Genomic DNA, 12,107 nt, shown 5'->3' with positions numbered 1-12,107 from the left:
TCATTCCATATACAACAGGAATGAGGTACTAATAGAATATTGCTTCTAAAGTAGAACCACAAAAAGCATCCTCCCTACAGTCATATGACATTGATTGGTTTTCATAGCTACAATGCTAGGGAATCAATAGGGCCACTAATTAAGGGAAGCAGACTTTTTTTTCCATGTTTGACACCAAGGGAATGATATCATCTGTTGCTCCTATATTTATCCCTAAAGAGTAAGTTCCTGACTAAAATAACATTTAATAATTAATTAAATTTATTGATTAATTTAATTAATATGCCAGACAGCAATATAAATCTATCTTTTTGGAAAGGATGAGCTGTAAAGGGGTTGGGATTTATGAAGTACTCTAAAGTGTGGTCTAAGGGCCCAACACCATTGACAACACCTTGGAGCTTCTTACACATGTAGATCACTTATGCAAAGTATATATTTGACATTGAAGATAACATAGAAATTTCAAAATGCAATACATAGATAAAGAACTTTACTAAGAAATGTTTGTCATAATAATCTGAATATATTATTTTGTATTAACAACATTTTAGATAACATGCATTTTTAAAGTGAAAAATGGAAAATATTTCTTGAATATAGGTAATTGTAAAATTAGTTCTCTTGTCTAGAGTGAAAACAATAACTTTTTTTTGTTTTAATTTTAAGTTGACTCCTTGCCCAACATGGGGCTTGAACTCATGACCCTGAGATTAAGAGTTGCATGCTCTACAGACTGAGCCAGAAAGGCACTCTTCAATAACTATTTTTTAACTTACTGTACCAATTGATAAGTACAAGGGTATTTCTATAATATGTAAATACATAAGTGCCATTAAATACTGGGTTACAGTTTGTGTTATTATCTGAGACATAACACACATTGAGCTGTAACTTTTGGAGAGCATTAGGTTGAGTTAGGGATTCTTTCACTGCCCTTTCTCTGTGGAACTCTGACATCAGGCCGCATCTGTACCCAGACGTACTTCCTTCTTTGGCATTCACTGCCTCCCCTTTTTACCTCTATTGATTTTTATTATTTCCTAGATTCAGAATCACTTTTGGTTGCTTTGATAAACCAACCTATAGACTGAATTTTATATTAAACTCTCTCCTCTTATCATTAGTGAAGTAATAAATATACAGAGTGAGATATCCAATTTTTCAGTTTTGTTAAGACCCAGGTTTAGAATCAGAACAGGATATTAAACTTATCTCAGTCACAGTTCAGCATTTCTTTGCTTGCCCACGGACATGACATAATAATTGGAAATTTTTAATGCTTTCTTCAGAAACGTCTAGACTCATAACAATTGTAAGTGAAAAGTTGAACAAATAACTATGGAAGAGAATGCCAGAGTGCCTTCCTTTCACTTCCATATAAAATAATATTATCAACTCAGAACCCATTGTGCCTAAGAAGGTATGAAATTTTTGCTTTGGCTTGTAGGCAGAAAACTGAGATAGTGGCTCTAACTGGTTTTACCAGGAATTAGGTTCCCCTATTAAGAAAAACATTTTTTCACCATCCTATTACTGTGAATACTAAATCTATGAAGGAAGTCTAAATAATTAAATTTTGAAGTTTAAGCCCCAAAAGTTACTTCCTGGAAATGACAAGTTTCTTTAATCTTCAGTTAGAAGAAAAAAATAAAAAAGTATTGCCTTTATAAGAGCTACATTTCCATTAATATACCAACAATAATTATTGACTTTAGCATAAACATCTAGATAAGCCATTTTCATCCCTTGTGTAGAATAGCAATATTCAATATGCTTTGCAGTCTTTCTTATATGAGATTTAAATTTCTCTTGCTGAAGTTTAAGGCTATAGAGCTCATAAATACTTTAGAAAACACAAAAATAGCTCTTTCCCATCGCCCTGTAAAAATTACTTGGCTGGTTCCTTTCCACACATATGTAACTTTCTCATATATGTAACTTTCCCACATATGTAACTGTGTCTAGTTACATAAATTTGTGTTTTCCTAAAACTCATTGATAGCCATTTATATCTATTGGTATTTTTTTAGTATACTTCTTTGAATTACTTTTAAATGAGTTAAGGAATTACATCAATTAAATAAAGAATCATTTCCTTAATTTTTCACATTCTAGTTGCAGTTAATATAGTACTATTGTACATAAAATATCAAAACCATGTAACCATGTAGGTCTGTTTACTCCCCTGTCCTTTATGTTATTCATATCTATTACATTTATATATGCTAAAAACTCCACAATCCAGTGTTACAATTTTCCTTTAAACAATTATTTATATTTTAAATAATTTAGAGAGGAGAAAGAACAACCCCTTATATTTACCGACACATTTACTATTTCTGATGTTGTGCTTTATTCCTTCCTAAAGATTTAAGTTATCAAATTTGATCCTTTTTTGCCTGATAGTTTTTCTGTAACTTTATCTCTGTATTCTCACATTTTACTCTAAAAAGCAAGAAAAAACAAGCCACAGCTTCAACACTTTGCTTGGAAATTTCCTCAGCTAAGTATTCAATTTTGTTACTTACATGTTCTATTTTCCATTAACTGCAGAACACAGTTCTGTTAAGTTCTCTGCCACTATATATATTCCCCCTTTCCAGTTTCTAAAAGCATGTTCCTATTCCCTTCTGAGTTCTCTCTAGCAAGCTTATGAACATCCATGATTTTACTAACAGTCTGTTCAAGGCAATCTAGACTTTTCCTATGATGCTTCTCAAAAATTTTCCAGCTTTAATCCATTATCCAGTTCCAGGGCCACTTCCACATTTTTGGGTATTTGTTATAGCACCACCCGACTTCCAGTACCAAAATCTGCATTAGTTTTCTGTGGCTTTTGTAACCAATTACCATAAGCCTAGTGTATCGAACAATACAAATTTGTCTTATGGTTCTAGACATCAGAAGTCTGAAATTGTTCTCACTGAGCTAACATGAAGATGTTGGCAAGACCGCATTCCTTTCTGGAGGCACCTGAGGAAGAATCTTTTTTCTTTTTCCTTTTTTCTTTTCTTTTTCTTTTTTCCTTCTTTTCTAGTGTCTCGAAGCTGCCTGAGTTCTTTGGCTGTTGGCTCCCTTCCACGTTCAAAGCCAACGGTAGCAAGTCTACTCTTTCTCTTATTCCATCACCCTGACACTGACTCTGCTGCTTCCTTTTTACACATTTTAGGACCCTTGTGGTTACACTGGCCCACAAACATAACCCAGAACACTCTCCCTTTTTCATTTGAGATGACTAGCAACCTCACTCCATGTACCTTAATTTCCTTTTGGCATGTAATTTAATATATTGGCCAGTTCCAAGGATTAGGACATGGACATCTTCGGGAAGCTATTATTTGGCCTACCATACATAGCCAGCTTAACCCTGAAACTGTCCTTGCCATGGCAGCAGCCCAAATCACATGTCGTTCTTGTAGTCTTAGGTGTGCTGCTAGGAGTGTGCCCCGCATATATGTTGTTCAGATCAGCGGAAGAGCTAGTTAAAATTGATACGTGGAATTCAGAGCTCCTCTTAGGCTCCCTCAATTTTGGGAATCTCTCACCTGCTATCATCCAGTGACTATGGTTGACTCAAATTCTGTCCTCAGGTTCTTCAAGCCAATAAGATTGTGAATTTTCTATTGAACTTTAGCTGCCCTACATGATGAAGACCTGTGCTTGTCATCAGTTGAAATGTCATATGTATGGGAAATCCACTCTGTGTGATTCCATTCTACCCAGTGTTGATTTCTCTCCAATGTCTGTCTACTTTTGGACACTATCTAGTGCCTTCAGGTAGGTTTTCTTTTTACTTCAGACATGAAATGTAGTTGTTATCTGTGAGAAGGTTGGTATTAGTCAAAGAGTTGGTCCAAGCTCTCTAACCATACCAGAAGCTTTGATTTTCATTTTTCAAATCACCGATGACCTTGTTTATTGTGTCAGTATGTCAAATTCCAATTTTTTTTACCTTCATCCTCTGCATCCCTTATCATGAATAATATTAACTGTTTCCTTGTACCTGATGCATTCTCTGCTGCTATCAGATATTTTCAGAAAAACAATTTCATTGAAATTCAAGATATAATAATAAAAAAAAAAGAACACATCACAAGTATTCTACTTGATGAACTTTTCTCAAAGTAAATAGACAATGGTAACCAGCATCCAGATTAGGACATAGAGTACTATCAGTTCTATAGAACTACCTTATGCCATCGTCCAGTCACTATAAACTTTCTCCTCTAAAGCTAATAATTATTTTGTCTTCTATCACCAGTTAGTTTTGTTTGTTTTAGAACTTCATATAAGTGGAATCACACAACTCATAAGAAATAGTTGTGTATCTGGCTTCTTTCACCCAAAATTATTTTTGTACGAATCATCCACATTTGTTATGATGAGCACTGAGTGTTATATGAAAGTGATGAATCACTAAATTCTTCCCCTGAAACCAGTATTACACTGTATGTTAACTAACCAGAATTTAAATAAAAGTTTGGAAAACAAAAGATTCATCTACATTGTTTACATATAGCAATAGTTCATTTATTTCAATGTGTATATTATTTCCTCATATGAAAAAATATGTAATTTATTTATCTGTTCTACTTTTGGTGGATATTTTGGATCATTTCCAGTTTAGATATATTACAAATAGACTACTCTGAACATTTTAGTGCAGGACTTTTAATGTTTATGTGTAGAAATTCCTGTTACAGTTATATCTGGGGGTAGAACTATTGGAACCTGGGGTTTAAATATGGTCAGATTTAGTTGTAGCTAACAGTTTACCAAAAAGTTGATAAATCAGCAGTGAATGAGAATTTCCTTTGCTCCACATCCTTGCCAATACTTAGCTGCTTTTATGATGGAAACCAAGAAAATATTTCCAATTAAGTTTTCTTGCCCTAGTTTGATCCAGGCAATTTCCCAATAAAATGAGGACTAAATAATTTATAAAAATAACATCAATAAATCAATAATCCAGTGTCCTAAAAGAACATCAATTGATTGGCCACTGCTTCTAACTAGAATATTCAAAATAAGAGCCTCAAATGCAAAAGCAAATAATTGTGTACTAAGGTGTTATCAACATATGTCCAATCAGAGGAAACATCTGAATATTTATGTAATTGGGCAGAGATTTAAAGCTGCTAGTACAGAACTTGACTGTAGATTCAGAGCCTTAGGGCACCTGGGTGGCTCAGTTAATTGAGCGTCCAACTCTTGATTTCAGCACAGGTCATGCTCCCGGGTGGTGAGATTGAACCCCATATCGAGCCCCTTATCAAGCCCCTCATCACACTCCATGCTATGTGCGAAGCCTACTTAAGATTCTCTCTCTCTGCCCCCTCCCCAATTCGTGCTATCTTGAAAACAATTTTAAAAGTAAGTTAAACTAGGTGTTTAGGTTCAGAGCCTTGCTGGAGAGAGACTAGTTAAGGAAATTAATTTTGTTTATAATGCATCCATAAGCAAAATCATAAATACTTTGAACAAAAAAGCAACCACTTGCTTCAGAATGTCTTTTGAGCATCTAAGAACACATCATTGTCTATACTACAGGGCATCACCAGATTTGACTGTATACTATGACCTTCACATTTTATGGAAATTTAGAAATTGACCTAGAGAGTCACTTCAAAAAACATGGTGTTTGCTAGATTCATTATGAATTCTACTGTTTTGTTTCTTATACACAAGATTTCTGTCTCTGTACTTATAAACAAACAAACAAAACTTCTAATGGTTTTCCTATAAAATATGGTGTTTGATTTCTTATAATTATTCAACAGAATTTCTCTTGGGCCAGTGATTTCCATAAGGAAAGAAAATTGTTTGGGTTAGGGTTTATTTCAGAGGCATGCAAGCCACAAGTGTGTGTGTGTGTGTGTGTGTGTGTGTGTGTGTCTGTGTGCGCGCGCACGCGCGTGCCTATGTGTACACGTGTGTGTTCTCAGGTAGTAGAGTAATTGGGTGAAAGGAAGGTACCACTTTTATGGATTTCTTTATCCAAATCCTGAGCACTATTTCTGCAAGAATCAGTAGCTTAACTTGAAATGAAAGCTCAGACAATAGTATAAAAACAAATTATTGATGCAATATGATTTTTGGAAGAAGTAAACTGCATTAGGAGAAGTGTTTTGATATAGAAGATAACAAAAACAATTCAGTACTAGCTTGTAATTTGTCTGAGTATTTTTTAAAACACTGGGCCATGGAACCTTTCATACCTTAAAAGGAAATATCCTCATTTGAGCTCATCTCAACCTGTGACAGCACTTTTTACGTAGGCCAGTGATGCTGGCTTCACATACTTTAGCATTTTCCCCTTTGCTGAGAATGTGGTGATAAAACAACAAGTTCTTAGATAAAATAGGAGTCTCAAACTTTTAAATTCTCTCACTGCACAGTAAAATTTTCTATCTTGCTCCCTCTTTCCCTCGTGTTCTCTGTTTTCTCACACACTCACAAAGAACTCTTCCAAGCACTTAAAAAGGTGGGGGGGATGAAACTCATACTTTATTTGCTGTGCCATTGGATAAAATCTTTAAGGGAGCAAACATTTTTAACTTTTATTCAGAAGTCTCTAAGTAAAATAGATTATCCAGGAAGATGAATTATATCCTGTATCTCTGAGCCACCCCAGTAAACCAATGTATATATGTTCCAAGGACTATGCATTTATTTCTGTAAGAAGTTGGACACGTACTATCTGGTGAAAGTTGGTTAATTCTTCTAATGCAACTAGGAGTTTCTTTGCTTAAAAAATATCAAATTCTATTTCATGCATATTACCATAGATGTTCTCATTTTACTCAGTAAAGAAAATGTAGTATGGTTGAAATTTAAAAATGGTACCGCTTTATCCACATAATAGGGGCTTTGAAATATACTTTCACTAGAAAACTTTTCCACATCTGGATTTGATTTCATAGCTTCCCTTTTCTCTTGTGTAAATCATTAATTACTTACATCTAAATATTGGCTCTGCTGCACAAACAAGATAAACCACAGGTCCAAGTAAATGTAGATATTTTGTTATGGTTTATGATCTAGTTTCTTTCTTAGTTTCATTAGTTAGGTCTCCTTTTAGTATTTTCCTCTCTGGTGCTCCTTATGGCACTGCTACAGTTTGCTCTTTCCTCTCATCTTACAGGGTTAATCAGCCACATCGATTCATCAAATAAAGTATGTACAATTGCTAACACTTTCTTTAGAAGATGATTTTGTTGCCATGGTGGCTTTTAGCTCGGAGATTTCTGACATTTGTTGGATCTCATTTCTTCTAGCCCTTTTCTCTTTTTTATAATAAAGTAAGTGAATTTTGCTCAAATTAACATTTAATAAATTTGCAAAAATTATGATTAACTAATTAGATTAATTCTAAGTCTTTTTTCTCTTGCTGAGATTGGGTTAGCATGTGATTTTTTTTTACTGTGTTAGATAAGTAACCCTTGTGAAAAGATCTGCTTAGAAAAGGAGAAACACATGGCTAGCAAATACATGTTTAGATAAAAGAGTCAGTGCAATACAAATCTTGGGAGCAGGTTTTCTTAAAATATTTTTTTTATCCTTACTGACTTTGATGTTCTGATTATATTGTGTTTTATTAGGTGAAGTGTTATCTACTTAAATTGCTATAAAATGATTAAAATTTCTCTAAGCATCAGGAAAAAAATGTTTTTTATATAAAGAGTAAATAAAATCAAACTCAAATAGATTGCCTTATCAGAGAATTATAGAAAAGCCTCTGTCTGGTATTAAGCTTGTGTCTATAAAGTACAAAGAAGGTTTTATTTATTGTTAGCATTTTCTACTCTATAGAGTGTAGAGTTCAATTAAATGCATTTAAATAACTAGCATTCCCTACAGAATTAGCATTATTGCATTGAGTATCTGTGCACACTTACTTGCAACAAACATTCTGGTCCATCATCTGAACCCCATACAGTCTTGTCTTTTTAAATTATTACTAAACCAGGAGAAATAATTGATACAGGTATATCCAGCAAACTGTCTTTCAAAAATGAAGGAGAAATAAAGACTTTTATAGATAAATTAAAGCTATGTGACTTCATTACTACCCTTGTAGTAAGAAATGCTAAAAAGAGTCACTCAAGTGAAATGAAAGGATGCTAGATAGCAACATGAGAGCATGTAAAAGTATAAAGCTCTCTGGCAAAGGTAAATATGTAGATAAAAATAGAATCCTATAACACTGTAATGGTAGTCCATAAATCACTTTAATTCAAGCATAGAATTTAAAAGATAAAAATATAAAAAATAACTGCAACCGTATTACTAGGTTAGTGGATACAAAATTTAAAAAAAAAATACCTAATTTGTGACATTGCTGACATAAAACGAGGAGGATGCAAAGGAATAGAGTTTTTGTGTGCAACTGAAATTAAGTTGTTACCAGTTTAGAATAGACTGCTATAATTGTAAGATATTTTATGTAATCCCCATGATTACCACACACACACACACACACACACACACACACACACACACAAATTCCTATAGAAGATACACAAAAGGAATCAAGTATGTCAGTACAAAAAAAATCAATGAAACACAAAGGAAAATAAGAGAGGAAAAGAAAGCAAAATAGCTATAAAATATACAGAAAACAACAAAATGTCAATAGTAAATCCTTACCTATCAGTAATTATCTTAAATATAAATGGATTAAACTCCACAATCTAAAGATACAGAGTGGCTAAATCGATTTTAAAAACAAGATCTAACTCTGCTGTTTGTAAGACTCACTTTAGATTTAAGAACACCCATAGACTAAAAATGAAAGAATGGATAAAGATAATCCATGCAAATGGTAACCAAAAGAGAGCAAGTTGAACTTACTTCTATCAAACAAAATAGACTTTAAGTCAGAAACTGTCACAAGAGACAAAGGACATTATATGATAAAAGGTTCCATTCACCAGGATGCTATAACAATTTAAATATTTATGCAACTAACACTAGAGGTCTCAAATATATGAAACAAACACTGACAAAATTGAAAGAAGAAATAGAAAGCAATACAATAATAGCAGGGGATTTCAATACCTTACTTTCAATAATGGATAGATCCTCCAGACAGAAAAGCAGTAAGGAAACAGAGAACTTGAACAACACTGTAGACCAAAAGGACCTAACAGACATATACAGAACATGCCATTCAACAGCAGCAATCACACATGGAACATTCTCCAGGATAGATCATATGTTAGGCCACAAAACAAGTCTTTTAATATTTTCTAATATTAATAATTTAACAAATTTAATATTAAAATTATATCAATGGAATGAAACTAGAAATCAACCGCAGAAGGAAAATACATAAAGAAGTGGAAATTAAAGAACACACTCTTGAACAACAAAGAGGTCAAAGAAATCACAAGGAAATTAGAAGACATCTTGAAACAAATAAAATCAAAAACATGGTATAAACAAAACATGGGTTATTGCAAAAGCAGTACTAATAAGGAATTTTATATTAATAAACATGTAACTAAAAAAAGAAGAAATATTCCCAATTAAGAACCTAATTTTATATTTCAAAGAATTAGAAAAACAAACTAAGCCTAAGTTAGAAGGAAGGAAATAATAAAGATTCAAGCAGAAATAAATGAACTAGAGAATAGAAAACAGTAGAAAAGAGTCAGCACACGAAGAGCTGGTTTTCTGAAAATATTAACAAAATTGACAGACCCTTAGCTAAACAAACTAAGAAAAAAAAGAGAAGAACAAAGATACTATTAGAAAAGAAAGCTAAAAACCAATATCCCTGATGAATATTGGTGCAAAAATACTAAAAAAAAAAAACTAGAAAGTTGAATTTAATAGCACATTAAAAAGGTTATACATCACAACCAAGTAGAATTTATTCTTGGAATTCAAGGGAATTACAAAATATGAAAATAAATCACTGCAATATACCAAATTAACAGTATAAAAGACAACACTATATCCACATGATCGTCTCAACTGATGCAGAAAAATATTTTACTAATTCAACACCCTGTCATGGTAATGACAAAAACACTTAAAATAGGAGTTGAAGGAAATTACCTCAATATAATAAAGTCCACATATGAAAAGCCAACAGATAACATCATACTCAGCAGTGAAAATCTGAAATATTTCCTTCAAGATCAAAAACAAGGCAAAGATGCCTACCCTGCCATTCTTTCCACATAGTATTAGAAGGTGTAGCCTGAGCAATTAGGTAAGAAAAAGAAATAAGAGACATCCAAGTCAGAATAGAAGTAAAATTAGTTCGCAGATATGTTGCTGAAAGAAATTAAAGACATAAATAAATGGAAAAATGGAAAAACATCCCACTTTCATGCATGGATTGAAAGACTTAACATTGTTAAAATGTCCATATTACCCAAAGCAAAGGTTCAATGCATTCCCTATCAAAATCCCAATGGTAATATCTTCCAGAAATAGGAAAAACTCAATGGATTCAAATGGATTTTTAAGGAACTTGAATAGCCAAAACAATCTTGAGAAAGAAAAAACAAAGCTGGAATTCCTGATTTCAAAACATTTTACAAAGCTACAGTAATCCAAACAGTATGGTACTTGCATAAAGACAGACACAGACCAATGGAACAGAAAGAAAGCTCCCAAGTAAACCTTCACATACATGATCAAAGGACCTTCAACTAGATTTCCAAGATTGCATAATGGGGAAAGGATAATACCTTCAACAAATGTATTGGGGAAACTGGATATTCCAACTGTGGGAAAAAATGAAGTTGGACTTACCTAACACCCTATACAAAAATTAAAGTTAATTAAAGACATAAGTATAACACCTGAAACTTGCTCTCCTAGGAGAAAATATAGATGAAAAGCTTCATGACATTGGAGTTGGCAATGATTTCTTGGGTATGACAACAGCACAGGTAGTAAAAGCAAAAAAATTAGCAAACAGGACTATGTTGAACTTTACAATTTCAATACAGCAAAAGAAACAATCAACAAGTTTTGTCAACAAGTGAAAAGGCAACCTATGGAATGGAAGAATATATTTTTCAAACTATATATCTGACAGGGCGTTGATAGTCCACATTTATAAGGAATTCCTACAACTCAACAACAACAGCAACAACAAAAAAAGCAAATTAAATCAAATCAATGAACAAACAAACAAACCTGATATAAAAATGGGTAAAGGATTTAAATAGACATTTTCCTGCAATATATATGTATATATATATATACACACACACACACACACACACACACACACACACACATACACACACACACACACACACACACAAATGAGCCAATAAGCATATGAAAAGATATTCAACATCACTAATATTTAGGTATTTTAGGAAATAAAAAATAAAAATAGTATTGATTGTATGTGGAGGTATGGGAACTCTTGTACACTGATGATGGCAATGTAAATGGTGTAGCTGCTATGGAAAACAGTATGGAGATTCCTCTGAAAATTAGAAATAGAACTGCCATATGATTCTACAATACCATATCTTGATATTCATCCAAAAAAACTGAAAACAGGATTTTGAAGAGATATTTGCACCTCCGTGTTTATTGCAGCATTATTTACAATAGCCAAGAGCTGGAAACAACCTACATGTCCATGGATGGATTAATAGAAAAAGGAAATATGGTAGTTATATACAATGGAATATTATCCAGTCTTAAAAAAGAAGGAAATCCTGTCATATGCTACATGTATGAAACATAAGGACAATATACTAAATGAAATAAGCTAATCACAAAAAGACAAATACTGCATGTTTTCGATTACATGATGTATCTTGAGTGGTCGAACTCAGAAACATAAAGTAGAATGGTGGTTGCCAGTGGTTGTTCAATAGGTATAGACTTTCAGTTTTGCAAGATGAAAAAGTTCTAGACATCTGTTGCACAACAGTATGCATATAGTTAACACTACTATGCACTTAAAAATGGTTAAGGAGGGAGATTTTATGTTTTAGCTTTTTATCATAATAAAAAAGTCAGACGTCCAAAAAGTAATTTTAGGTCTAGGAATATTAAATATAATGTCTAAAAAGGTCATAAGAAAGCATCATTTTTGGTGGTATTACTCCATTGATTTC

At 33.0% G+C, this 12,107-nt stretch overlaps 1 long non-coding RNA gene across 1 annotated transcript in view; it reads left to right on the top strand.

Moving 5' to 3' along the window:
* Positions 1 to 12,107, top strand: part of LOC147577509 (uncharacterized) — a 93,657-nt gene that overhangs the window by 58,830 nt on the left and 22,720 nt on the right. The gene's annotated exons all lie outside the window — the stretch shown is intronic.

This window comes from Puma concolor, chromosome C2, assembly GCF_028749965.1.
Source record: "Puma concolor isolate L17-30 chromosome C2, mPumCon1.1.hap2, whole genome shotgun sequence".
NCBI lineage: Eukaryota > Metazoa > Chordata > Mammalia > Carnivora > Felidae > Puma > Puma concolor.
The sequence above is the reverse complement of the archived record's forward strand: the minus strand, read 5'-3'. Positions and strand labels throughout refer to the sequence as shown.